Source organism: Hippopotamus amphibius, chromosome X, assembly GCF_030028045.1.
Source record: "Hippopotamus amphibius kiboko isolate mHipAmp2 chromosome X, mHipAmp2.hap2, whole genome shotgun sequence".
In the NCBI taxonomy this organism is placed as follows: Eukaryota; Metazoa; Chordata; class Mammalia; order Artiodactyla; family Hippopotamidae; genus Hippopotamus; species Hippopotamus amphibius.
The window spans coordinates 131,289,756-131,317,019 of record NC_080203.1 but is presented as its reverse complement, the minus strand read 5'-3'; positions in this window follow the sequence as shown (position 1 = coordinate 131,317,019).

The window sequence follows — 27,264 nt, the reverse complement described above, 5'->3', positions numbered from 1 at the left end:
TTTTATATATAGTCGTGTGCATATGTCCGTCCCAATCTGCCAATTTATCCCTCCCCGCCTTAGCCCCATAACCATACGTTTATTTTGTACATCTGTAATTCTGTTTCTGTTTGGTAGATAAGCTCACTTGTACCCTTTTTTTAAGATTCCACATATAAGTGATATCATATGATATTTGTCTTTGAGTTACTTCACTCAGTATGACAATCTTTAGGTCCATCCATGTTGCTGCAAATGGCGTTATGTATTTCATTCTTTTTTATTCCATTGTATATATGTACCACATCTTGAAATGCAAATCAAAACTATAATGAAGTATCACCTCACACCAGTTAGAATGGCCATCATCAGAAAATTTACAAACAGTAAATACTGGAGAGGGTGTGGAGAAGGGGGAACCCTCCTGCACTGTGGGTGGGAATGTAAATTGGTGCAGCCACTGTGGAGAACAGCATGGAGGTTCCTCAAAAACTAAGAATAGAGCTACCATATGATCCTGCAATCCCACTCCTGGGCATAGATCCAGAGAAACGCATAATTTGAAAAGATACGTGCATCCCAGTGTCCATTGCAGCACTGTTTACCATAGCCAGGACAGGGACGCCACCTCAGTGTCCTTGGAGTTTTGTTGTAAGTAGACCAATGTCTGTGTGAAGAGATGTTAGGGAAGGGGCAGAGTGACGTGAATGATTAGGGGCCAGAGTCGAGCAGGGGCCGCATCCCCGAGTGCCTTGCACAGCGTGCTCTGGGGTCTGCACTTTATTGTAACCGTGGCGAATGGTGTTGAAGATGTGATGACTGTTTGCAAGGCATAGGCAGACTTGAACTTTAACATGGTCCCTCTGGTTACATACGGACGAATGAAACTTTAAAATGAATGGTGGCAAGTCAGGAAGCTGGGTGCTCAGGGCAGGAGAGAGCATGGAGGCTTGAGGAGAGGTAGCGGCGGTGGGCGAAGGGGAAGAACCTGCATATTAATGAAGGAAAACCCTAGGGGCTGGGGGCTGGGTTAGATGTGGGGAGGAGAGGCCCTGCGGTCCTGGCTTGGGAAGTGGAGGTGATGGTAGTGCCCTCCACTGAGATCGGGACTCTCAGAGGAGCTGGGACAGACAAGGGAGGGGAGAAGATGTGTTCACTGTGGGGCGTGTTGAACCTCCATTCCGGGGCTTTGGGAATACTCAAGCGGAATTATGAAATAGGATTGAAGAGTCTGGCGCTGGAGAGAAAGGTCTGGGTTGGGAACACAATGTGAAAATGCTTAGTTACCGAGTGTAACACACATACTCATTAGAGGGGTGGGAGAGTGTGACATGGTAGAGCGCAACCAGGGGTGACTTTACTCCAGGGGACACGTGGTGATGTCTGGGGACATCTTAAGGCTTGCAGTTAGAGGAAGGGGGGCCACCAGCATCTGGTGGGTAGAGACCCGGGGAGCCGCTCAACACCCTGCAGTGCACAGGGCAGCCCCCGCAAGAGAGAAGAACCAGCCTGCAGGTCCAGGGATTGACAAGCCATGACGCACAGCCTAGGCGTGGAGGAGGAAGGTGTGACACCCGCTGCCTGCTGTGCTCTGACAGTGAAAGGAAATGAGTGGGCGAGGATCCCACTGAAGAGACTATTGAAAAAAAAAAAAAAACAACAGCCAGAGACACAGAAGATCAAGACATTGTGATGTCATGGAAGCCAAGGGCAGAGACTTGGGCATCAGGGCCAATGTCCCAGAGAGAGCACGTACAAAAAGACCAAGAAAGAGTTCACTGAGGGACTTCCCTTGTGGTTCAGGGGTTAAGACTCCTCGTGCCCCATGCGGGGGGCACCGGTTCCATCCTTGGTCAGGCAACTAAGAGTGCGCGGGGTCACACAGCTGGAGGGTCAGCGGGGACCCTGGTAGGAAGAGTTGTGTTGGCCTAGTGGCGGCACGGCCGTGTGACGGGGGTTCAGAGGCAAATGTCATGTGAGAAAGGAGACATGGAACGTGGAGACATGCCTTTTGGGAAACTTGACCCTCACGTTGGGGAGAGACATTGTTTGGTGCATTTAGAAAAGGCCGGGTTGAGGGAAGATTTTCTTTTAAATGGAAAATACTCTGTGTGGATCCTCATGGAAAGGGACCAGAGAGGGGAAGAGAGTGAACATACAGGAAGAGGCACTGGGTCCCTACGTGGAGCTGAGGGGATGCGTCCCGAGCTGCGGTGGAAGAAGTAACCTTGGGTAAGAAGTGGGGCCTCCTCTTCACAGAGGCAGGAGGGGAGTTACAGAAATTACTGACGGCATGAACACCTTTCACTGGAAGGGGCTCAGCAAGTTCTGAGGCTTCAGCACCCACCTCCGGCCCTTCAACCTGTTCCTCCCGGGCTGGGGCACTTAACCTCTCTCTCTACCTGGCAAATTGGGATGGTATGTTGTCACTAATGTCACGGTCAGGAAGTTGAATCCAGATGCAATATATAAAGTCATAGTCTATATTCTTGGGTGGAGGGGAAAGGTTTTTAACAGTCAGTTGCTGTCATTATGTCTACGACTCTTTGAGTCGTCCAAGTCCCCAGATTTTACTCACAATAATCACCAAAAATCAAGCTTCATACTAAGATCGTTTCAGCTGTTTATTTAGTTAATATGTTAGCTCTCAGTTATGATCAAAGTCTTTCCCGTCTGCCGTGTTGGTCTCCACAGATGTTGGGTTCACGCCTCCAGAGGAAGTATTCTTTCAGCTGTCTGTGCTTTCTGTGGGAGGGAACAATTAAGTCACCCCAGGGTCGGCGTGATTTAATTTAATAAAAACTTGCTCATAACAATTCATGGAAGGTGGGGTAGACACGGGAGAACTCCTTGTGAGTTGGCAGGAAAGGCAACGCGGAAGTATATTTTGTTTCTGGGTGTTTCTGTTTTTAGCACATCCCGAGCACACATGTTGACCCACATGTTGAGAAAGTTCTATATCATTTCCCCTAGCTGTTCAGAGATGAGTACTTGGTGAAAAGGTAAGAGTTATCAGTACGGAGGCAGCAGAGGAAAAGGAACAAGTGGGCAAAGCACCTTTTTTCATTCATTATTTTAGAGCGTGGTTGACTGTGTGCCTAGAGACTCAGAATAATTGTCCTCACCACATGTGCTCTTCGCCGTTTTCGTAGAATCTTCTGCTTGTTAAATAATTTTCTTGCAAAGTAAAGACTTTTCACCATTAGACTTCTTTTTCTCAAAATATATTTCGCTGTATGCAAAATCTATATACCTATATATCACAATATTGATACATCTAGATATATATCTAGATAGATGTAATATATGTAGTGCTCTCTGTCTCTCTCTATATATAGACATATAGACGCCATATGTGCATACAGACACCATAATTTTCCATGCTTATTGGGATGACCCTTCAAGGTCACTGGGATGACTTTTAAGGACTCGGATTTGGAAGCCATTTGCCATGTTGTGAAGAAGCCCAGGGCTTGTGAGGAGGCCCACGTAGAAAAGAATCAAAGTCTCCAGGTTTTACCCCAGCCGAGCCCCCAGGTCTTAGCCAGGACACAACTTGCCACCGTGAGTCATGAAAGAGCTGCGCTCAGATGGCATCACTCCGGCTGCCACCACGTGGAGCAGAGTCCAGCACCAAGCCCTGCCCAGATTGCACAGTCAAGAGAACCAGAGCCAGCCTAGGTTTGAGGGTAGACAGAGTTCTCGTGCAGGGATAAGAGAGACATACACCATGCTGGAAGGCTTGGGGGCCTGAAGTCAGGCAGGCAGCTTCGTGCAAGTACAGAGGTCACAGAGAAGCCACCATCGATGTTCTCAGCCTCCTGCAGCACTGTATTCAAGGGAGCGATTCTCAGAAGGTCACCTAAAGGCCATGGGAAAAAATTCCTGCCTGTGGTCGGCCAGCACCGGAAGGAGCTGCAGAGAAAGCCAGGTGCCACGTCTTCTTTCCCTTCCACCTTTCAGATTTTGCAGAAGTGCCCTTTGTTATCTGCCTCTAAACAGAACCCTCCTGGTAAGAAAGTCTGAACAAAGTGATGTTCAGGCTTTGCTCTCTGCAGTACAAGGAGGTTGCTTAGAAGGATGAGTGGGAAGCTGAGTATTAAACTATAATGGGTGCAGCTAGGCTATTAGCTCACGCTTCCATCCTGAGCAGACAGGACAGCAAGAACAGCGCAAGACTTCTGCTCTTGCCTTGTGAATGCTAAATTGCATGTTGATTGCTACTATGGAAGATTGTACTTTCCGAGAATGCCCAATGGTATTTCCAGTTGCAGGTGTTCTTTGAGAATCTTCCTCATCAAGAGGGGACATCATGTCTACTTTGGCCAGTAAAGGACAGTGGAAGTGACACTTCGTGACCTCTGAGTCTAGGACATAAAAAGTGTGGAACAGCTCCAACTCGGTTCTCTCCGGACAGTCAACCTGGGAACCAAGCCTCCGTGCCGTGAGGAAGCACAAGTCACCTAGACACGAGTGTGGAGAGGGACCGCGGCTCCCCAGCCACCAGGTGCCAGCCAGCACCATCTTTCCACCGTGGCTATGAGGAAAATCATCACGGAAAGGATGCTTGTCAAGCCACTTCAGCTGATGCCACATTGGGCGGAGAGAAGCCTTCCACAGTGAGCCAGACGGAAACTGCACAGAGGTGAGCAGTTAGTGTCCGTTGTTTTAAGTCATAAGTTTCAGCATGGGTTAGTGTCATAACAGAACCCTAACTATGGCTTTAGGATTGGGGGCAGAGGTCAGAAGGTTGTTGGAGAGACTGCTAGTGAAACCTGATAATCCTTGAAGAAGCCATTGTCAGAAGCTCAAAGGAAACTGAGAAAATTGCTACTGGAAACTCAAAGAAAGGGGTCAGGTAATTTAGCAACGCTGTCACCTGAAGTAACATGGTGAGTGGGAATAACCCCTACTGAACTGGATGAACTAACTAAAGAGATTCCCAGTCACAGTGTCAAAGGTGCCGCCTGCCTTCTCTAATCCACCTCTAATAAAATGAAAGAGGAGAGAGATGCGTTGAGGAGTGAACCTTTGAATATGAAAAGAGCCAGATGTTGCTGAACTGAAGCTGAAACTCGTTCTCAGGATTTCCAGATGGCAAATGATTCTCAGATTAGGGCGTATCTTCCAGGTAAAGGTCACATCCAGCATACTGTCAAGAAAACATGGTTTCAAGATGGATGCACAGGTGAATGTGAATCATTTTGTGACAATCACAGAAAGACATATGGTGATTCCTCATAGGATTTATCAAATCTGTCTGGTAATCTTAAGGGCACAACCCCACAGGTCTTCTTTCTTAAATAATAGACCTTCTAAGAATCTTCAGTGTTGACCCGCAGTAATTCCACAGGGAACCCAAGATACAAAAGGGCTTAAGTTGATGAGATTTGGGGGGATGAGGCTTTTGTTTAAAAGAGCAAACTCCAGTAAGATGCGTAGAAATTGTATGACGTTTTGAAGGACTTGTATCCGTGGAAGAACCACCAGCTCAGAATGAAAAAGAGGCATTTCAGAGTGAAAGGCCTTTGGATACTGGATATGCAGGCTGAGAAAAATATTCCATTTTGAACTTGGGTTTTTTATGGGAAAAAAAAAAAAAGCCTGACACAGAGCAGAAAACAGAAGCCCAGAAGCCACAGCCCCGAGCCATATTGAAACCATCCCCAGACCTCAAGCCTTTGTCAAGAAACTAGCAACGGGTGCCCAGTTGGATTTCAGAAGTGCTGTGGACCAGTGACAGCGGTGTGCCTTCCGTTTCCCTCCATACTGAATGGGGTTACCTGCAGTGCTTATCTTGTGACTGTCCTCCGGTGTATGTGGAGTGTGTGGGTTTGGGAAGCAGGTAGCTAGTTTGTTACTATTTCCCTGGTCTTCAGATCAAAAGGCGCCTTCTCTGCACCTGATCCATATTTAGATGCCAGGAGGCTGGTCCTTGAGCTTAATCTTGATTCTCTAGCAGACAAGACCATGGGAGCATTTTGAAAAGGAATAAGTTTATGTAGCATAGTATATAACATGTGAGAGGAAGGTAAGTAAAGTTATCACCAAAGAGTAGACCATGGAGGTTTTAAAATACGCCCACAAATTCTTGCCACGCCTCCCGTTTAGACGGTAGAGTGAACTGGTGGAAGAGCCCTGGCTGTTGTAGCCGCCAGCTGTCTGAGCCACCCAAGACCGGAAGCCAAACGTGAGAGGAGAGGCCCTACAGACGACCCTGACCCCAGCCGCATGTGACTGTGACTGCAGGACGGGGAGCTGTATAGCTAGGCCCGGTGACTGCATCAGCTGGTCAGCCTGCGCTTGTGAGCAAAACCGGTGTTACCGTCCTCAGCCACACTTTGGGGGACACTTTGTTACACAAGAGCAGAAAACCAGACAGCTTTGTTCTTTGGTTTGAAATTTTGGCCGAATGCCATATTTTTTTGCCAAAGTTCTCTTCCACTTGCATTCATATTTTTCAGTGCCTACTGTGTATCATTCACAGTGAAGGACTTGGAAGACTTCACATAGCAGACACTTTTTTTTTTTCTCCTAAAAACAATCATTTTTATTGAATTTAGCAAAAGGGTCACAGCACTGATAGGAGTAGTTTCAACAGAATATTAGAAGCAGAATTCAAATACCTAGGCCTGAGGAATAAAAGAAAACAAATGAGTGAAGAAAACAAATTTATTCTACCCTGTCAAGAAGTTGGACTGTTCAGGAAGGAAGAAGATGAAATATTTAGAAGAGCAGCTTTTTAAAAGTAAATACCAACGAGCAAACAATCCAGAAACAACGGTTTTAGAGACACATTCTAAAAGCAACAAGGGCTTTTTAGTTTGAAACATTTTTGAACTTAAAAAGTTGCAAGAATATGTCAGGGAGCTCCCATATACTTTTCATGTGTAGGCCTCATTCATGTTTCAGCAATTATCCCACATAGTCTTTACAGCAAAAGGATCCAATCTAGGATCCTGTGTGGTACACAGTTGAGCAGACACTTTTATTGTACTGTGGTAATTCTTAGTATTGTTTACTCTTCATTTTCTATTTAAACTCTCTTTGCTTTAGTTCATGCCTAAGGATGGAATATTTAAAACTCGCTCCCTAGGACTTCTTAGAAACATCATATTGTGAATGGTCCTCTTGAAGTGCCTCCAACAAACACGCTTCTTTTCACGTGACCCCCTCTGAAGGGCTCCCTGGTCCCAGACAGCACGTGACCCACTCTGAAGGCGTCCCTGGTCCCAGACAGTTATTGTTTGTGAGGCCTCTCTGGAGTTGGTTGCAGATAAAAGTGATGCCCAGATGGTATCGTGTTCGCTGAGGATTGGTTCAGGTGGAGTAAGCCGCCTAGGAGAATGCCCCACTCCCACCCTGATGGCCTGTGGAGGCTGGTGGTTTCTGCTTCAGAGGCTCTGCCTTTCTGCCTCTTCCATCGTGAAAGGACCTCAGTGGGAACCAGGCTAGCGGTTCCCAAGGACAGGCTTCCATCCTACGCTGCCAGCTGAGGTGGTTTCCCAGATGCCTTTGATGCCTCAGGCTTTGCAAGGCACCAAGTGTGGCCTTTGAGCATCTTTCAGTTCTGGGGTAGGGGAGGGCCTTAACCGGGCTTATGACAACTTTTCTCCGGTGTTCAGCTTTATGTTGTCGTATTCCAGTGCTGCTGGTTGCAACACAGGCTGATGCTTCTTTTTTGTTCCTCTAATGCTACTACTTCAAAAAAGAATTTTTCCATCCAAGGCTGAATACCAGACATTAAAAAACATGATCAGGAACTTAATATGGACATCGAGTTAATCTCTTTGTTTATACTTAAAATAGAGCTTTGCCCTAAAGGGGTCACATTCAATTAAATGTCATTTCTGTTATTTCTGGTGTAATGAGGGTTAAAGGCCCTCATCAGGATGACTTCACGGAGAGGCCAAAATTGCCCTTACTTAATTTTCTCAGGATAGAGAGCATTCGTCATGGGGAAAAAAATAATAAAGCTATCATAAATTTATGAAAAGTACACAAGGAAAAAATTAAAGGATTATGTTTTAAAGCCTGGGGACATAGAATATTATTCCTTATAAAATATGTTCCATGGTACTATTTCCTGGAATACTCAGGATTTTTTTTTTAACTACCTAATGACTAAACCACAAACATGCAGATAAAAGCTTCAGAGAAAATATGTTGGTATTTTTCCTTAATGGGGTTTACTTGTAGCCTCTAGCACTATTCGTATGAAGTGTTACATCAGAACAATTAGTTCTCAAATAAAAGTGTCATTCACGATTTGTAAAATACTATATGGTCTCTGCAGCACATATATGCAACTGTGTGAAGTGGATACAAGGTCTTCACCTGAAATGCAAGTAAAGCTCAAATGTCAAACAAAGAAAGTTGCTACAAGAACCAGAAGTGGATTCCAAAATATCTTCTCCTGTAATTTCTCTCCGAAAAGATGTTCTTTCACAGCCAAAAATTCTGTGGTTGTTCTATGCCACTAAAGATACAAATATGGTTTGAGTCATCAAGCTGTCACTGACCTTCTAATACTGCAGACTCCTCACATCCATGCGGGGCCTGGGCTAGTGGCTGTCACTCCCAGGGGTTCTCAACTTTGATCTATACCAGATGATGAACAGTCAAACCACTCGGTTCTGTGGTGTGGGGGGCATTTCAATGTACAACGTGTTCCCCGTGCCCAGGCATCGCATCATCTCTTAGCATCTTCTTCATAAGGAATTTGGGCTCCCTGGAGTAGCAGTGACATTCTAGGCTCAAGAATGAGTTGCATCTTTGTCCACTCATCTATCAATGGACACTTTGGTTGCTTCCATGTCTTGGCTATTATAAATAGCACTGCAGTGAATATCGGAGTGCATGTATGTTTTAGACTTAGTGTTTTCATTTCCTTTGCATAAATACCCAGAAGTGAAAATTGCTGGATCATATGGCAGTTCTACTTTTACTTTTTTGAAGGAACCTCTATACTGTTTTCCATGTGGCTGCACCAATTTACGTTCCCACCGAAAGCGCACAAGGGTTCCCTTTTCTCCGCATCCTTGCCAACACTTATTTGTCATCTATGATAATAGTCATTCTCACAGGTGTGAGGTGATGTCTCAGGGTGGCTTTATTTGCACTTCCACTGTGATTAGTGATGTTGAGCATCTTTTCATATGTCTGTTGTCCATCTGTATGTCTTATTTGGAAAAACATCTATTCAAGTCCTCTGCCCATTTTTAAAATCAGGTTTTGTTTTTGTTTTAGTTTTATATCAAATTGTATGAGTATTTTGTATATCTTGGATATCAATCCCTTATTGGATATATCATTTGCAAATATCCTCTCCCATTCTGTAGGCTGCCTTTTTGTTTTGTGGATGATTTCCTTCACTGGGCAAAAGGCTTTTACTTTGATGTGGTCCCATTTGTTTATTTTTGCTTTTGTTTCTCTTGCCTGAGGAGATGTATCCAAAAAATACTGCATACTGCCTGTTTTCTTCTAGTAGTTTTATGGTTTCAGGTTCCATTTTGAATTTATTTTTGTATACAGTGTGAGAAGGTAGTCCAGTTTGATTCTTTTGCACGTAACTGTCCAGTTTCCCCACCACCATTTATTGAAAAGGCTGCCTTTTCCCTGTTGTATGTTATTGCCTCCTTTGTCATAGACTGACCACATAAGTGTGGATTTATTTCTGAGTTGTCTATTCTGTTCCATTGATCTCTGTGTCTGTTTTTGTGTCAGTACCATGCTATTTTGATGACTGTAGCTTTGTAGTATAGTTTGAAATCAGGCCCTGTGATACCTCTAGCTTTGTTTTTTCTCAAGATTGTTTTGGCTGTTAGGGGACTTCTGTGTTTCCATATGATTTTAGAATTATTTGTCCTAGTTCTATGCAGTATACCATTGGTATTTTGATAGGGATTGCATTGAATCTATAGATTGCCTGGGGCAGTAAGGTCATTTTCACCATATTAATGCTTTCAACTCATGAGCATGATATATCTTTCCATTTGTTTTTGTCATCTTCAGTTTCTTCCATCTGTGTCTTATAGTTTTCTGAGTACAATTCTTTTACCTTGTTAGATTTATTCCTAGGTATTTTATTCTTTTTTGATACAATTGTAAATGGGACAGTTTTCTTAATTTCTCTTTCTGATAGTTCATTGTCAGTGGATAGAAAAACAACAGGTTTCTGTATATTAATTTTGTATACTGCAACTTTATGAAATCTTGCTTTTTGTAACAACATGGATGGATCTAAGGATATGTTGCTAAATGAAATATCAGAGAAAGACAAATACCACATGATCTCACTTGTATGTGGAATCTAAAAAACAAAACAAACAAAACAAAATGAGAACAGTAATAGGTACAGAGAACAAATGAGTGCTTGCCAGAGGGGAGGGGATGGAGGGGGTGGATGAAAAAGGTAAAAAGGATTGAGAGGTACAGAGCTCCAATTATATAATATATAAGCCATGGGAACATAATATAGAGCATAAGGAATATGGTCAAAATATTATAAAAACTTTGTATGGGGACAGATGGTTACTAGACTTGTGGCCATCATTTCATATTGTATGCAAGCAGCAAATCACTATGTAGTGCACCTGAAACTAACATGATAGTGTATGTCCACTGTGTCACAATAAGAAAAAAGGGTGAGCCAAAGAGATGGGGGGGGGGGGTGGAGAAATGGATAAAACTGAAATCCTCTGCCTGGTGAAAAGGGGCGAAATGAGTGACAAAATTCTGACTCTAAGGAACAAAAAAACTTTTGTTGAAAATGTCAGTTCTTCCCAGTGTAATGTATATAGGTAGCTGGTCCCAAAACAAGAAAAGTGTTCAATTATCTTAAATTTGCATCAGGCATTTTGGTAATGAGTCCCTATATATCCTGAGAAGCAAATGCAATTAATTAAAAATTGCATATTTAGTTTCTATTTATGATGCTGGAGAAGAAACAAATGCATGCTGGGAAGGGAATTGGGATTGTACCTTCCTGATGGGTGTTTACAGGGCAAAAGGCAGTTTTTTCACTTTTGTTCCTTGAAATGAGGTGACTTTCTAATCTTTGATTTTTTTTTCATTGAAAGAGCTTCTTTGTTTGCTTTGGAAGTTTGATTCCTTCCTTAAGAAAAGACCACTTTTACAAACCATTCTGAATTTATGTCATCTAAAGTAACAGGATTCTAGATGTTCTCTTTTACATTTGCGCAGGATTCTGGTATATGTGATGCTATTTGATGGGAAGAATAGATGTAGATATAGATGTAGGTGTACGTATAGGTGTAGATATAGACATAATTATGTCAAAACATTCACATTTGACTGCTTAACTTAAGGAAGGAAGAAAATGTCCACAGAGTTACCTTAACTCTCAAAATTCCTTACCTGTTTTAGCCCTCGACAACCCTATCCTGGAGATTTAAAGCAGGGGACCTAGATGCACCAGTTATGAGTACAAACTTTGGGAGAAGATGTCTTTACGTCTTATTTGCTGTGTAACCTCAGGCAAGTTCCTTAACCTCTCTGTGCCTCAGTGTTCTCTTTGGTAAAGTGGGGATAATGACAGCACACCTTCATGCGGAATTGCTGTGAGAATCGACCCCATGAAATGAAAACTCAAGGGAACAGTTCATGGCATGTGGCAAGTGCTATAGAACTGTTCAATTCCTCTATTATTATACATGTGGAAAAAGTATTCTAAGATGTTTGTTCATGTTCCCGAGTCCACAACGGCAGATTTGTGGTTTAAACGCAGGTCTAGTTCCAGGCTCCTCTCCTGAGGACAGCTTTGCTGATGGCAGCTCAAGTGTGACACTCTGCATCCTTGTTCTGGAGCTCCTACTCCATGGACGGGGACACGTTCCTTTTAGATCTAATTTCCTCCTTTGTGTATCACGTGGGCCTCTTAATGGAATTCCTGTGCTCGTGAGAGTTAGGGCAAGAATCAAATAATTTTAAGCGGTTAAAAATTGCAGAGAGCTGGAAAGGGTTTGGTGGTATTATGATTTCCTGGTTTTAAGTAAAAAATTCCTTGTTATATAGATGCAAATATGTGATGGAAACATTGTCCAACAACTAGGTCCGTAAGTCAGGGAAAGGGGACATCCACAGAGATGCCTCAGTGGGGGTCTAAAAGATACCGAATGTGTTGTGTTTTTTTATTCCTTACGTTGCATTTTTACTGGAATTTATGTTTCTGGATTGACTTGGGTATTCTGCTTGTGTTTTTATTTTGCTTGTGTTTTTCACTTAAGTTGTAGATAACAAGAATAAACATCTAGATATATAGGAAGAGTTTTGAAGAGAAGCAGAGTAGTAAAGAAAAAATGTAGGGCCAACATCAAATTTTCCAAGCAGGTAGAAAATATAAACCAAACTGCAAATGTTGGGTGCAGAATGTGATAGATTCCTGGCAGACATGGCCTTCTGTCTGCAAGAAATTAGATGTGAACAATTTTTGGACATCAAGTAGCTTATAAAGAAAAGTATTTGATGAGTTGAGCTAAGGAGTGAACAATAGCCATGCGATTTAAATTTCCTGAAAATTCTCTAGAGTTCGAAGTAGGAGGAATTTTGACTTTGGCACACTACATCTCAAGAGTTGGCTGAACCAAACATATTTCATAAATAATTTGAATTCTCAGTTGAGCCTAAAACGTATTTTTTTCCCACAAGCCTTAAAACCGTGTCTTATTTTATCCAGAAATTTTAGTTCTTTACATCCTAAGGGAAAGTGTAAGTTTGGACACTTCTGAAATGAATGAGACTTTTTAGGTTACGATGAATGGTCTGTAAAATACATTTATGAACTGCAATAGGCAGTCTTCAAGATATTTACCCTCTTGTATCATCCTCTCCCTCACTGAACATGGTTGGTCTGTGTGACCAAGAAGTGTGACTCTTTTTTCATGTTTACATGTTCTGTATCAAAGGGGAGCTTGATTCCATGCAATGGGGACACAGGTTTCTAGGTCACTTGTCAACGTGTCAAGTTCCTACTTTACATTTTAAACATCAGTGACTGCTTGTGGGTAGCAAAAGCAAGGGGAAATCAGCTTTCTGACCAAAAAATTATATATATATATATATATAGAGAGAGAGAGAGAGAGAGAGAGATGTTTGGCAACCTTATTTTTGAATTATTTACAGAATTCAATCTACCTATTTTTTTTGCTTCTGTTTTATAAATATTAGCGAACACTGCCTCCCAAAATAGTTATTCCATTCTGTATCCTTTCTGTTTATTGGATTGGGAATGATGTAAAAGACACATTGAAGCAAAATAATGTTTCATCAGGAGAAACAATCAAGTGAAAAGCTATAGGTTTCCACCTACAAATATCGCCTAAATATCTCATAATAATGTCATCATTCCCTTGTTTGAAACAGCTTTCTACAGAAATGCTTCATTCTCTAGAATCTGCATAAACGTAGCATCGAAGCCCTAATTCACTTCTATAGAGTAGGGATCGTATGTTTTGCCATGCATTTGAATATTTTAAAGTTCCTGGATGGCAACAGGCTGGAAAAGTAACTTCTTCCCTTAAATGACTACTTTGTAGAAATGAATATACCCGTTGTTTTCTGAACTTCAAACACACGGCATCCTTCTCAGTACCTTTGAAGTCAGGCTTACTTTTGGCACAGTTTACTATGTAGCCACTGGAAAAGTTTTCGTGGTCCCGTGGACACAGCTGCAATATTTGAAATCGTGGTGTTCACCAGACCTGGTTTTGCTCCGAAATACGCACACACCAACCACTTCAAGGAAGGATTGTGAATACCTACATCCCTTACGTTTCGTACCAGTGTTCTCCCCATGTGTCTGAGTTTTTGTTAGCTCTTTGGCAAGTTGCTGTCTTTCTCCCCAGTTGACAGAATATTCTGTTGATGCTAATTCCTTAGTGTAACCTGTTTTTCACTCTTCCTATGGCAAATGACATTCTCACAACTTGCTCATCAGAAAAATGACATTAGAGAAAATCTCATTTGTTTGAGACAGTAAAAGGTTATATACATTATAGGGGGACAGCAGGAAGGATTAAACACAGAACTAAGTCTCAGTGTTACAGGGATACTAAATTTTATGTGCCTGCTTTATTTGCTTATTAGGTGAATCACTGAAACTCTCTCCTACTGAATTTCATTATCTTTTAGGATAGAAGACTTGCAGACTCCCCCATGATACCAGATTTTCAACACGAATAATATCCTTCTCAGCAGGTGAAAGCTACTCCACTTTACATTCTCAGATACTTTATTTTCACCATCAGGCAGATAGCTTATACCCCATCAATATAAAATATGTGTATGAGGGAATTTAGCTGATAGGTACTGGCATCATTTCCCCATAAAGGTCCTAGTAAAGATTTTAAAAGTTACCCTGCTGAAAATGAAGCCCACCTGTGCCATGGTATGGAAATGAATTAATTGCTCTTTAGACAATAGGATCCTAATTTGTCAATTTTTGGCCATCAAGTCAGACTTTGTAATGTAACTCTTCTTAACATCTGTTGGCTTCCAGGTGGAGAGATTACTCCTGACAGCACAGCAGGGGTCTAGCAAGGTAGATACTGAAATTTCCTTCAGTAGGTATTTCCCAGTTGACCCATTGGAGAAATATTTTAAAGGCTTTTTTTTTTTTTCTTTTTACAGGACATGCAATGTACATTTTGAATATAAATTTACTCTCGTAAATCCGTCTCTTTTTTTAACATCATTGGAAATACTTTTCTGCTGCCTTCTTGATGCCTGGCTTATTCACGAATACATGAAAGGCTCTGATTGTTCTCTGTTGAGTGCTTTCAGCTTCCGCTTGAGGACGGAGCAGATCAACGCAGGATAGGGTTCCTTTCAATGTGGTGAAATGAATGGGACATTGCAAAGTAGGCAGTATCTGGTTGCAGGTGTTAGACTCTTGTGCTGGGGTGTCACTGGAGCCCCCAGAACAGAGCCTCTGCAGCACAGTCCCGAGACTGCCTTGTGGAGCACCTCGGACACGCAGAGTCACTCTGGCTTCCCTCACGTGGGCCAAGTCCACACACGGGGTCATCTCATCACAGACGGGTAGGGCTTGTATTGGGGGAAGTAGGAAAGACAGGCGTTTGAGTCTGCTGCTGTGTCTAGCACATATGTGCACCACCGTATAATCACTGCGATTATGTGTAATCAACAAAGCATATGACGGTTGTGGCATCTTTTGTTTTTTTTTTTATAGTTTTTTTTCTAAGAACTTTTATTGAGATACAGTTGACATATAATATATGTCATATTTAAATATGTGACATACAATATATGTTCATATATTTAAAGTGTACAATTTGATATTTCTTTTCTTATTAGTAATGTGTATATGGCAATCCCAATCTCCCAATTCATCCCACCCCAACCCCCTCCCCCCGCTTCCCCCCCTTGGTGTCCATATGTTTGTTCTCTACATGTGTGTCTCTGTTTCTGCCTTGCAAACAGGTTGATCTGTACCACTTTTCTAGATTCTGCATATACACATTACTATATGATATTTGTTTATCTCTTTCTGGATTACTTCACTCTGTATGACAATCTCTGGGTCCATCCATGTCTCTACAGATGTCCCAGTTTCATTCCTTTTCATGGCTGAGTAATATTCCATTGTATATATGTACCACATCTTCTGTGGCATCTTTTAAAAAGCCATTTATTGTAATCTTCAAAGCACACTTTTGGCACAAAACTTTGTCAGAAAATTTAATTATGTTAACCTTTAATATCACCCATTATAAACTGTTAGATGACACCTGTTTTTCAGGCACTGGTATTCCTGTTGAAAACCTCTTCTGAACAGAACCCATGTGTGATTTGATTTCACATGTCACTGGAATTCACCACCCAACACTTCATTACTGAAGTTTCTGTGGCAAAACCAGTCTTAGGAAATAAAAAGCCAGTTGATAAAGAGAAATAGTTTAACTTGATCTGATGAAAAAGATTGCTTCCTGCACAACCTATCATTCTGTTTTTTAAATTTTTACTTTATATTGGAGCATAGTTGATAAACAACATTGTGTTAGTTTCAAGTGTACATCAAAGTGACTCCATTATCCATATATATGTATCTATTATTTTTCAAATTCTTTTCCCATTTAGGTTATTACAGTATATTGAGCAGAGTTCCCAGTGCTATACAGTAGGTCCTTGTTGGTTATCTGTTTGTTTTTTTTTTCAAAATTTATTTTTTTATTGGCTGCATTGGGTCTTTGTTGCTGCACATGGGCTTTCTCTAGTTGCAGTGAGTGGGCACTACTCTTCATTGTGGCGTGGGCTCCTCATTGTGGTGTGGCTTCTCTTGTTGTGGAACATGGGCTCTAGGCTCACAGGCTTCAGTAGTTGCAGTGCACGGGCTCAATAGTTGTGGTGCATGGGCTTAGTTGCTCCATGGCATGTGGGATCTTCCCAGAGCAGGGATCAAACCCATGTCCCCTGCATTGGCAGGCAGATTCTTAACCACCACGCCACCTAGGAAGTCCCGGTTATCTGTTTTAAATATAGTAGTGTGTACACGTCAACCCTAAACTATTTTGCACGATGCGTGAGTCTAGACCAAATGAAAAATTTGAAGTTTGTGCAGACATATCGCACTTGTAGACTTTCATTTCTCCTCGTCCTCTTGGTGGCAGAACCAGAAAGGCCACAGAAGAACAAGAGTGCCAAAAGGCACACAGCATTTGGTCGGCCAGAGTAACAACCACTAGAGGCATTGTGATGGGGCGGTTGTGGTGAGACTCACAGCACAGTCTCGTAGATGCTAATGAGCTCTGCGGCCGCCGCTTCCAGAAACCTCTCCAGAATCATCCATTATACTTTGGAACTCTCACTGTTCTAGATTAGAAATATAAGCTCGAGATATAATGGGAAACTTGTGATTAAAGAGCTAGTAAACAAAGGAAAAGCCTAGCAAAAATTAAGTGAAATGAATATCGGTGAGATCTTTCTCCTTCTGGAATGCTCCACTGCTTTTATAATAAGGAAAAAAAAACATTTAAGTCCCATTTAGCAGGCAATTGAGTATTTTTTTTACTCTTGGAGTTTAGGCTGATTTAAGAAGATTTTTTTGAAAAGAGTAAATATCTTGTTGATCTTTTTTAAAAAATTGAGATATACTATACATACTGTACAATTTACCCTTTTTTAAAAATTTTATTTATTTATTTATTATTTTTGGGGGGGTACACCAAGTTCAATCATCTGTTTTTATACACATATCCCCGTATTCCCTCCCTTCCTTGACTCCCCCCACCTCGAGTCCCCCCCACCCTCCCCACCCCAGTCCTCTAAGGCATCTTCCATCCTCGAGTTGGACTCCCTTTGTTATACAACAACTTCCCACTGACTATTTTACAGTTGGTAGTATATATATGTCTGTGCTACTCTCTCGCTTCATCTCAGTTTCCCCTTCACCCCCCGTCCCCTCCCAAACCTCGAGTTCTCCAGTCCATTCTCTGTATCTGCTTCCTTGTTCTTGTCACTGAGTTCATCAGTACCATTTTTAGATTCCCTTTTAAAGTCTACAGTGCGATGTTCTTTTAGTCTATTCATAAAGTTGTGCGACCATCGCCACTTCCTAATTCCACAACATTTTCGTTATCCTAAAAAGCAATCCTGTACCTTTTCGCTGTTACCCCACAGCCCCACCAGTGGGCAGCCACTAACCTACCTCCTGTCTCTATGTGTTTGTCCATTCTAGACGTTTCATATGAATGGTGTCACACAGCATGTAGCCTTCCGTGCCTCACTTTTAGAGAAAGGCGAGTCTGTATCTAAAATGAGATAAGAAAGTTATATTGGAAAACTTTGGGCAAAGGCATGAAATAAAGTTGCTGCTGTCAGTTTTGAAAGGCAGCTTCCTTTGGCTTCCGGTGAGGCGCGCACTCAGCGAGAATTTCCTCACGTGTACTCACCATCGTTCTCCTGCAGGGTCTTGTTAGCCTCCAGCGAGCAGAGGAACAGGAGGCTGCAGTGAGTAAAGCTGCTTGTGAGTAATGTTAATATTGTTGTTTACTTTGTTAGACTTACTGGTTTCTTAGGTTGTCCATTATACAGATACAGTCGCAGAACACAGCAAGTGGAGAGGACATGGGGACACAGTGGTTGACATTTATTGAGGGCGTGTCTACTTCACGCTCCACGTGCTCCTTGATTTAACCTGGGCATGGACAGACCAAAGGAACCGAATGGAGAGTCAGAAACAGAACTGCACAGAGTCCATTGGTTTTTTTATAAGGAAGCAAAGGCAACTCAGTGGAGAATGTGTATAATCTTTTGGTGCTGAAACAATTAGACATCATTATACAGAAAAAAAGGAACTTAGACTTTGAGAAACGTTACACCTTTCAAAATCATCTCAAAATGGAGCATTAGACCTAAATGTAAAATGCAAAACTGTAAAACTTCTAGAAGCTAACATAGGAGAAAATCTAGGTGACCTCTAGTCTGGCAGTAAGCTTTTAGATAACACCACTAAAAGCATGAGCCATGAAAGAAAAAAATTAATAAGTACGAGTTCATTACAATTAGAAACCGCTTTATTCAAAGAATGAAAATATATGACAGAGACTGGAAGGAGATGTTTGTAAAACACATATCTGTTAAAGGAATTGTGTCCAAAATATACAAAGAAATCTTAAAAATCAACAATAACAACTCAATTAGAAATTAGGAAGAAAAAGAAACTGAACAGACTCATCACCAAAATGATATACAGGTGTCAGATAAGCATTAAACAGGATGTTAAGCATCTTTTATAAAGGAAATTAAAACTAAGTTGTTTCCACACCTTTGGAACAGCAAAAACAAAACAAAATATCCCACCCCGCATCCCCCCCCCCAAAAAAAAAAACACACCGCCACCACCAATTGCTGGAGAAGATATGTAGAAACAGGAAATTCCCTTCCGTGCTGGGGGATGGGTGAGCTGCAAAATAGTCCACTTTGAAATGCACTTGGGCAGTTTCTAACAAAGCTAAACATAGGCTGACAATACCATCCAGCAGTCTTGCTTCTGAATATTTACCCCACTGATTTGAAAACTTTGTCCACACACACAAAAAACCCTGCACATACATGATTTTTTTAATTATACCACAACCATGTAATTTGCATTTGCATTTATTCTTCTGCATTCCTTATTCCTTTTTTTCCCCATCTTTATTGGCGTATAATTGCTTTACAGTATTGTGTTAGTTTCTGCTATACAACACAGTGAATCAGCTGTATGTGTACATATATTCCCATATCCCCTCCCTCTTGAGCCTCCCTCCCACCCTCCCTATCCCACCCCTCTAGGTCATCACCCACCATCGAGTTGATCTCCCTGTGCTCTGCAGCAGCTTCCCACTAGCCATCTATGTTACATTTGGTCGTGTGTATATGTCAGTGCTACTCTCTCTCTATGTGCCAGCTTCCCCTCCCCACCCCCACCCCGTGTCCTCAAGTCCATTCTCTACAACTGTACCTCTATTCCTGCCACTAGGTTCCTCGGTACCATTTTTCTAGATTCCATATATATGCGTTAGCGTACGGTATATAAATGTTTTCCCAATTGACTTCAGTCTGTATGACAGACTACAATGGGATATTACACATACATGTTTACAGCAGCTTTACTCACAATCAGCCAAACCTGGAAGTGATGGAGATGTCCTTGGGAAGGTGGACGGTAAACACAGTATAATGGTAAGCATCCACCCCGTGGAATATGATTCAGTAACGGAGAACAGAGTGAAGGGTCAGACCACAAAAGACATGGAGGAGTCTTAGATGCGTGTTGCTCAGTGCGGAAGCCGGTCTTCGGAGGATCCATTCTGTACAATTCCATTTGTGTGGCGTTCTGGGAAAGGGAGAATCAGAGGTGGTGAAGTGTCAGTGCTTTGTAGGGTTGGGCTACGGGACGTATCGATAGACTGATCGGGTGCCGCCCAGGGCCGTTACGTGCGGTGAGAGTGTCCTGTGTGATGCTATCATCCGTGAGGGACACGTGGCACGAGGCGTTTGACAAAACCCCGAGAACTTTACAGCACAAAGAGTAAACTTTAATATACGCAGTACTTTCCAAAATCACATAGGTTAGAAGATTCAGGATAGAAGGCAGACTGTGACAAAACCATCTGTGTGACAAGGACTGTGTAGGAAACAGCTGGGTGCGGGGATGGAGGGGAAAGTGCTGAGCTAGTAACCTTGGCAATGAGCAGACTCTGAGACTGAAGGCAGAAGAAGCTGCGTGAGGACCAGTGGGTAGCATCCTAGCTCACAGTCTGTGGCCCTGGGTCACCGGCTGGGATGGAGCGTGCACGTATATATACTGGAACATTAAGGGAAGGGATAGTGGGTGGTGGGAGCCAGATCTCTCCGTGTCGGCGCAGAAGGCTGCAGACTGCCAGGCGGGAGGCTGCACAGATCCATGCGGTCGTGGATGAAGACTGGAGACATCTTGTGTGGCTTCATGTAAGTGCAGATGTTTACATTTAGGAATAGTTCTACACGTCTAGCTGTACATGGATGACTGTACTTCGGAAACATTTGTACAGAATTTAAGATCAGTCTGAACTCACCCACGATGACGGACGTGAGAACAGATGTTGTCTTGGGTGCGCTGAGTGTGTCAGGAGAAGGGAATTTATTGAGGTGAAGAGAATGTTCCCTGTTATCACCTAGGTCACGTTTGCACAGGTGTGCAAGCAAGGAAAGAGCATAGAGCTGTGCTCTTGAGAGTTGTGCACTTCACCCTAAGTCAGGTTATGCTTGGTTTGCAGACAATTGAATAGATGATTTCAAGTTGCGGTAGGCGTATTTTATTGCATGGCACTGGGACCATCCTTTCTGCAAGGAGCAGAAGTTACTGAGAGAAAGCACAGAGTTTTTAACAGATGCTCAAAGTCAGGCTCCCGGCATCTTGGCTTGTTGAGGATGTGACGCGAGGTTGAGGAAAATCCTTGATCTTCTCCTGGCCCCTCCTGACTCTCCCTAGAGTATCTGCACTTTGAGAACTGTTTTCCTTTACTGTGAGGTGTTTCAGCTAACCAGCAATGTGTGAAAGGCAAACAGGAGTATAGAAAATTGAGCTTTTGTCGTTCCCTGGCGGGCTTTGGGGCTCCGTGGGCTGGTCATCCCGTGCTGTGATTGGATTGTACACTCCCTGGCATACTTCCATTCAGTGTTAGCAATTGGTGAGGATGAAATCCAAACGGAATTGTGCCTTTCCATTGTTCTCACCAAACTGCACTCAGGAAACGTTCTTCTGTGTTCATTTAGATAGTTTGTTAGTGAGTTGGCTGCACTCAGATTCCCAGGAACTCTGCAACTAGTGACCCTGACAGTAAAACGCAGGTGCTTAGGGGGACGGGCAGTTGAATTCATTTCAAGTTACACACCTGCCTTTTCTTCACTAACAGCGTGAGGGTCCGTCTGCGGTAACTTCGAGCTTGGCTTATGCAAAGATGTTTGTGTTCTGAGTCTTCATTCTCCGGGCCCAGTGCCTTGGTTTGAAACTGAAATGCTCTTGTAACCAAAGAAAACAGGAAGGTCCTCACTCACAGAATTAAAAGTGCTAACTTCCTAAAATAATCCCATCCTAAAATTCCTTAAACAGATCACTGTGCCAAGGCACCGAGAATGGACTAGGATTGGGGAAGAGAATATTCGAGAGAATGGCTCACTTGGACATTTGGAAGAGGTGGCTGGAGGGTCGACCTCAGTAAATGACAACTTGCATGGTGACCAAGAAGTGCAGGCCTCTCAAACCTGCAGATGGAGGTGACCAGTGGGGTCAGCGAATGTGGGGAAACTGAAAGTGTTAAGGCAGGCTGTGGGCTCGGTCATTATTCTTTTCTAGTAATAATTCAACCCTTATTTTAAAAGTGCTCTGTTAACCAATGAAAGTTTAAATGATGTATTTTTATAAGTAGATGGACTTCTACAATATGCAAAGTTCAGATTTCAATATTATTCTTCTGCTGTTGTGCCAAGCGATGTGGTCTCTGCAGAGAAAGTTCTGAATGAATTATTTTGGAGTGATGGGACTCTCTCATCACTCACATTCCTTCAGAGGAGAATGTAAGAGGAAGCCCTCCCTGTGTGAATTTCCCACAATGCCATGTGTCACCTGCCCTTGTCAAAGACTCATAGAAGATTAATGTCCAAAAGAAAATAGCAGCTGGCACTTGGTTATTATTTCTGCCTTTTAGCTGTCAAGCCTGGCCTCTAAATCTCATAGCAATATAAGACAGAACTGACTATTATAAATTCATAGAGTGAACCAGCAAGCTGGCCAAGTAGGTTCTAACAAAAGCCCAGCGTTATATAGAAGTTTAATAGGGTTGAGGTATTAGGTGAAGTGTATCGTATGAGAGGTATTTGTGCACTGTATCCTAGCATCAGCAGATTCTGCCAGTAAGCACTCTAGCTTTCAAAGCCATCTCCTTCCATGCCACTTCATCTCTTTCACCCGCCCCTGGGCCCCTGCAGTATACTGACACCTCAACGATGTCTCTGCTTCCACTCCTGTCAGTCACTGTGCAGCAGCCCTGGTGATTTTTATCCAAAGATTGTTTTTTTTTTTTTTTTTTTTTTTTTTGTTTTTTTTTTTTTTTTTTTATTTTAATTATTTTATTTTATTTTTTGGGGGTACACCAGGTTCAATCAACTGTTTTTATACACATATCCCCATATTCCCTCCCTTCCTTGACGCCCCCCCCTCGATTCCCCCCCACCCTCCCTGCCCCAGTCCTCTAAGGCATCTTCCATCCTCGAGTTGGACTCCCTTTGTTATACAACAACTTCCCACTGACTATTTTACAGTTGGTAGTATATATATGTCTGTACTACTCTCCCGCTTCTTCTCAGTTTCCCCTTCACCCCCCGCCCCCTCCCATACCTCGAGTTCTCCAGTCCATTCCCTGTATCTGCTTCCCTGTTCTTGTCACTGAGTTCATCAGTACCATTTTTAGATTCCGTATATGTGAGTTAGCATACAATATTTGTCTTTCTCTTTCTGACTTACTTCACTCTGTATGACAGATTGTAGTTCTATCCACCTCATTACATATAGCTCCATCTCATCCCTTTTTATAGCTGAGTAATATTCCATTGTATATATATGCCACATCTTCTGTATCCATTCATTTGTTGATGGGCATTTCGGTTGCTTCCATGTCCTGGCTATTGTAAAGAGTGCTGCAATAAACATTATGGTACAAGTTTCTTTTGGGATTATGGTTTTCTTTGGGTATATGCCCAGGAGTGGGATTACTGGATCATATGGTAGTTCTATTTGTAGTTTTTTAAGGAACCTCCAAATTGTTTTCCATAGTGGCTGTACCAACTTACAGTCCCACCAACAGTGCAGGAGAGTTCCCTTTTCTCCACACCCTCTCCAACATTTGTTGTTTCCAGACTTTGTGATGATGGCCATTCTGATTGGTGTGAGGTGATACCTCATTGTGGCTTTGACTTGCATTTCTCTGATGATGAGTGATGTTGAGCATCTTTTCATGTGTTTGTTGGCCATCTGTATGTCTTCTTTGGAGAAATGTCTATTTAGGTCTTCTGCCCATTTGTGGATTGGGTTATTTGCTTTTTTGGTATGAAGCTGCATGAGCTGCTTGTATATTTTGGAGGTTAATCCTTTGTCCATTGTTTCATAGGCAATTATTTTTTCCCATTCTGAGGGTTGCCTCCTTGTCTTGTTTATGGTTTCTTTTGCTGTGCAAAAGCTTTTAAGTTTCATGAGGTCCCATTCGTTTATTCTTGATTTTATTTCCATGATTCTAGGAGGTGGGTCAAAAAGGATGTTGCTTTGATGTATGTCAAAGAGTGTTCTGCCTATGTTTTCCTCTAGGAGTTTGATAGTGTTTGGCCTTATATGTAGGTCTTTAATCCATTTGGAGTTTATTTTTGTGTATGGTGTTAGGAAGTGTTCTAATTTCATTCTTTTACATGTTGCTGTCCAATTTTCCCAGCACCACTTATTGAAGAGGCTGTCTTTTTTCCATTGTATACTCGTGCCTCCTTTGTCAAAGATAAGGTGCCCATATGTGTTTGGGCTTACTTCTGAGTTCTCTATTCTGTTCCATTGATCTTCCTTTCTATTTTTGTGCCAGTACCATACTGTCTTGATCACTATGGCCTTGTAGTATAGTTTGAAGTCAGGAAGCCTGATTCCACCAACTCCATTTTTCCTTCTCCAGATTGCTTTGGCTATTGGGGGTCTTTTGCATTTCCATACAAATCGTAAGATTTCTTGCTCTAGTTCTGTGAAAAATGCCATTGGTAATTTGATCGGGATTGCATTAAATCTGTAAATTGCTTTGGGTAGTACAGTCATTTTCACGATGTTGATTCTTCCAATCCAGGAACATGGTATATCCCTCCATCTGTTTATGTCATCTTTGATTTCTTTCATCAATGTCTTAAAGTTTTCTGCATACAGATCTTTTGCCTCCTTAGGCAGGTTTATTCCTAGGTATTTTATTCTTTTGGTTGCAATGGTGAATGGGAGAGTTTCCTTAATTTCTCTTTCTGCTCTTCCGTTGTTAGTGTATAGGAATGCAAGAGATTTCTGTGCATTAATTTTGTATCCTGCTACTTTACTAAACTCATCAATGAGTGCTAGCAGTTTTCTGGTAGAGTCTTTAGGGTTTTCTATATATAATATCATGTCATCTGCAAAGAGTGATAATTTTACCTCTTCTTTTCCAATTTGGATTCCTTTAATTTCTTTTTCTTCTCTGATTGCTGTGGCTAACACTTCCAAAACTATGTTGAATAACAGTGGTGAGAGTGGACACCCTTGTCTTGTTCCTGTTCTTAGAGGGAATTCTTCCAGTTTTTCCCCACTGAGAACGATGTTGGCTTTTGGTTTGTCATATATGGCTTTTATTATGTTGAGGTAATTTCCTTCTATGCCCATTTTCTGGAGAGCTTTTATCATAAATGGATGTTGAACTTTGTCAAAAGCTTTTTCTGCATCTATTGAAATGATCATATGGTTTTTATCCTTCAATTTGTTGATATGATGTATCACGTTGATTGATTTGCGTATATTGAAGAATCCTTGCATCCCAGGGATAAACCCCACTTGATCGTGGTGTATGATTTTTTTAATGTGCTGTTGGAGTCTGTTAGCTAGTATTTTGTTGAGGATTTTTGCATCTATATTCATCAGTGATATTGGTCTGTAGTTTTCTTTTTTTGTGACATCTTTGCCTGGTTTTGGTATCAGGGTGATGGTAGCCTCATAGAATGAGTTTGGGAGTGCTCCGCCTTCTGCAATATTTTGGAAGAGTTTGAGAAGGATAGGTGTTAACTCTTCTCGAAATGTTTGATAGAATTCGCCTGTGAATCCATCTGGTCTTGGGCTTTTGTGTGTTGGGAGATTTTTAATCACTGCCTCAATTTCTGTACTTGTGATTGGTCTGTTCATGGTTTCTATTTCTTCCTGGTTCAGTCTTGGAAGATTGTATTTTTCTAAGAATGTATCCATTTCTTCCAGGTTATCCAATTGATTGGCATATAGTTGCTTGTAGTAGTCTCTCATGATGTTTTGTATTTCTGAGGTGTCCGTTGTGACTTCTCCTTTTTCATTTCTAATTCTGTTGATTTGCATCTTCTCCCTTTTTTTCTTGATGAGTCTGGCTAATGGTTTATCAATTTTGTTAATCTTCTCAAAGAACCAGCTTTTAGTTTTATTTATTTTTCTTATGGTTTCTTTCCTTTCTTTTTCATTTATTTCTGCTCTGATCTTTACGATTTCTTTCCTTCTGCTCACTTTGGGGTTTCTTTGTTCTTCTTTCTCTAGTTGTTTGAGGTGTAAGGTTAGGTTGTTTATTCGATCATTTTCTTGTTTCTTAAGGTAGGACTGTATTGCTATAAACTTCCCTCTTAGAACTGCTTTTGCTGCGTCCCATAGGTTTTGGGTTGTTGTGTTTTCGTTGTCATTTGTTTCTAGATACTTTTTGATTTCCTCTTTGATTTCTGTAGTGATTCCTTGGTTGTTTAAGAGTGAATTGTTTAGCCTCCATGTGTTTGTATTTTTTGCAGTTTTTTTCCTGTAATTGATATCTAGTCTCATGGCGTTGTGGTCTGAGAAGATGCTTGATATGATTTCAATTTTCTTGAATTTGCTGAGGTTTGATTTGTGACCCAAGATGTGATCTATCCTGGAAAATGTTCCGTGTGCACTTGAGAAGAAAGTGTAGTCTGTCGTTTTTGGATGGAATGTCCTATAAATATCAATTAAGTCGAGATGGTCTAATGTGTCATTTAAAGCTTGTGTGTCTTTATTTATTTTCTGTTTGGATGATCTGTCCATTGATGTAAGTGGGGTGTTCAAGTCTCCCACTATAATTGTGTTACTGTCGATGTCCCCTTTTATAGCTGTTAGCATTTGCCTTATGTATTGAGGTGCTCCTATATTGGGGGCATAGATATTTACCATTGTGATATGTTCTTCTTGGATGGATCCCTTGATCATTATGTAGTGCCCTTCCTTGTCTCTTTTAATCGTCTTTACTTTCAAGTCTAATTTGTCTGATATGAGTATTGCTACTCCAGCTTTCTTTTGACTTCCATTTGCATGGAATATCTTTTTCCATCCCTTCACTTTCAGTCTATATGTATCCCTTGGTCTGAAGTGGGTTTCTTGTAGGCAGCATATAGAAGGGTCTTGTTTTTGTATCCATTCAGCCAGTCTGTGTCTTTTGGTTGGAGCATTTAATCCATTTACATTTAAAGTGATTATTGACATGTGTGTTCCAATTACCATTTTCTTAATTGTTTTGGGTTTGTATTTGTAGGTGTTTTCCTTTTCTTGTGTTTCCTACTTAGAGAAGTTCCTTTAGCACTTGTTGTAAGGCTGGTTTGGTGGTGCTGAATTCTCTTAACTTTTGCTTGTCTGGAAAGCTTTTGATTTCTCCCTCAAATCTGAATGAGATTCTTGCTGGGTAAAGTATTCTTGGCTGTAGGTTTCTCTCTTTCAGGACTTTCAGTATATCCTGCCATTCCCTTCTGGCCTGCAGAGTTTCTGTAGAAAGGTCAGCTGTTATCCTGATGGGTTTTCCCTTATATGTTGTTTGTTGCTTTTCTCTTGCTGCTTTTAATATTTTTTCTTTGTGTTGAATTGTCGTTAGTTTGATTAATATGTGTCTTGGTGTATTTCTCCTTGGGTTTATTCTGTATGGGACTCTCTGTGCTTCTTGGACTTGGTTCATTATTTCCTTTCCCATGTTGGGGAAGTTTTCCACTAGAACCTCTTCAAATATT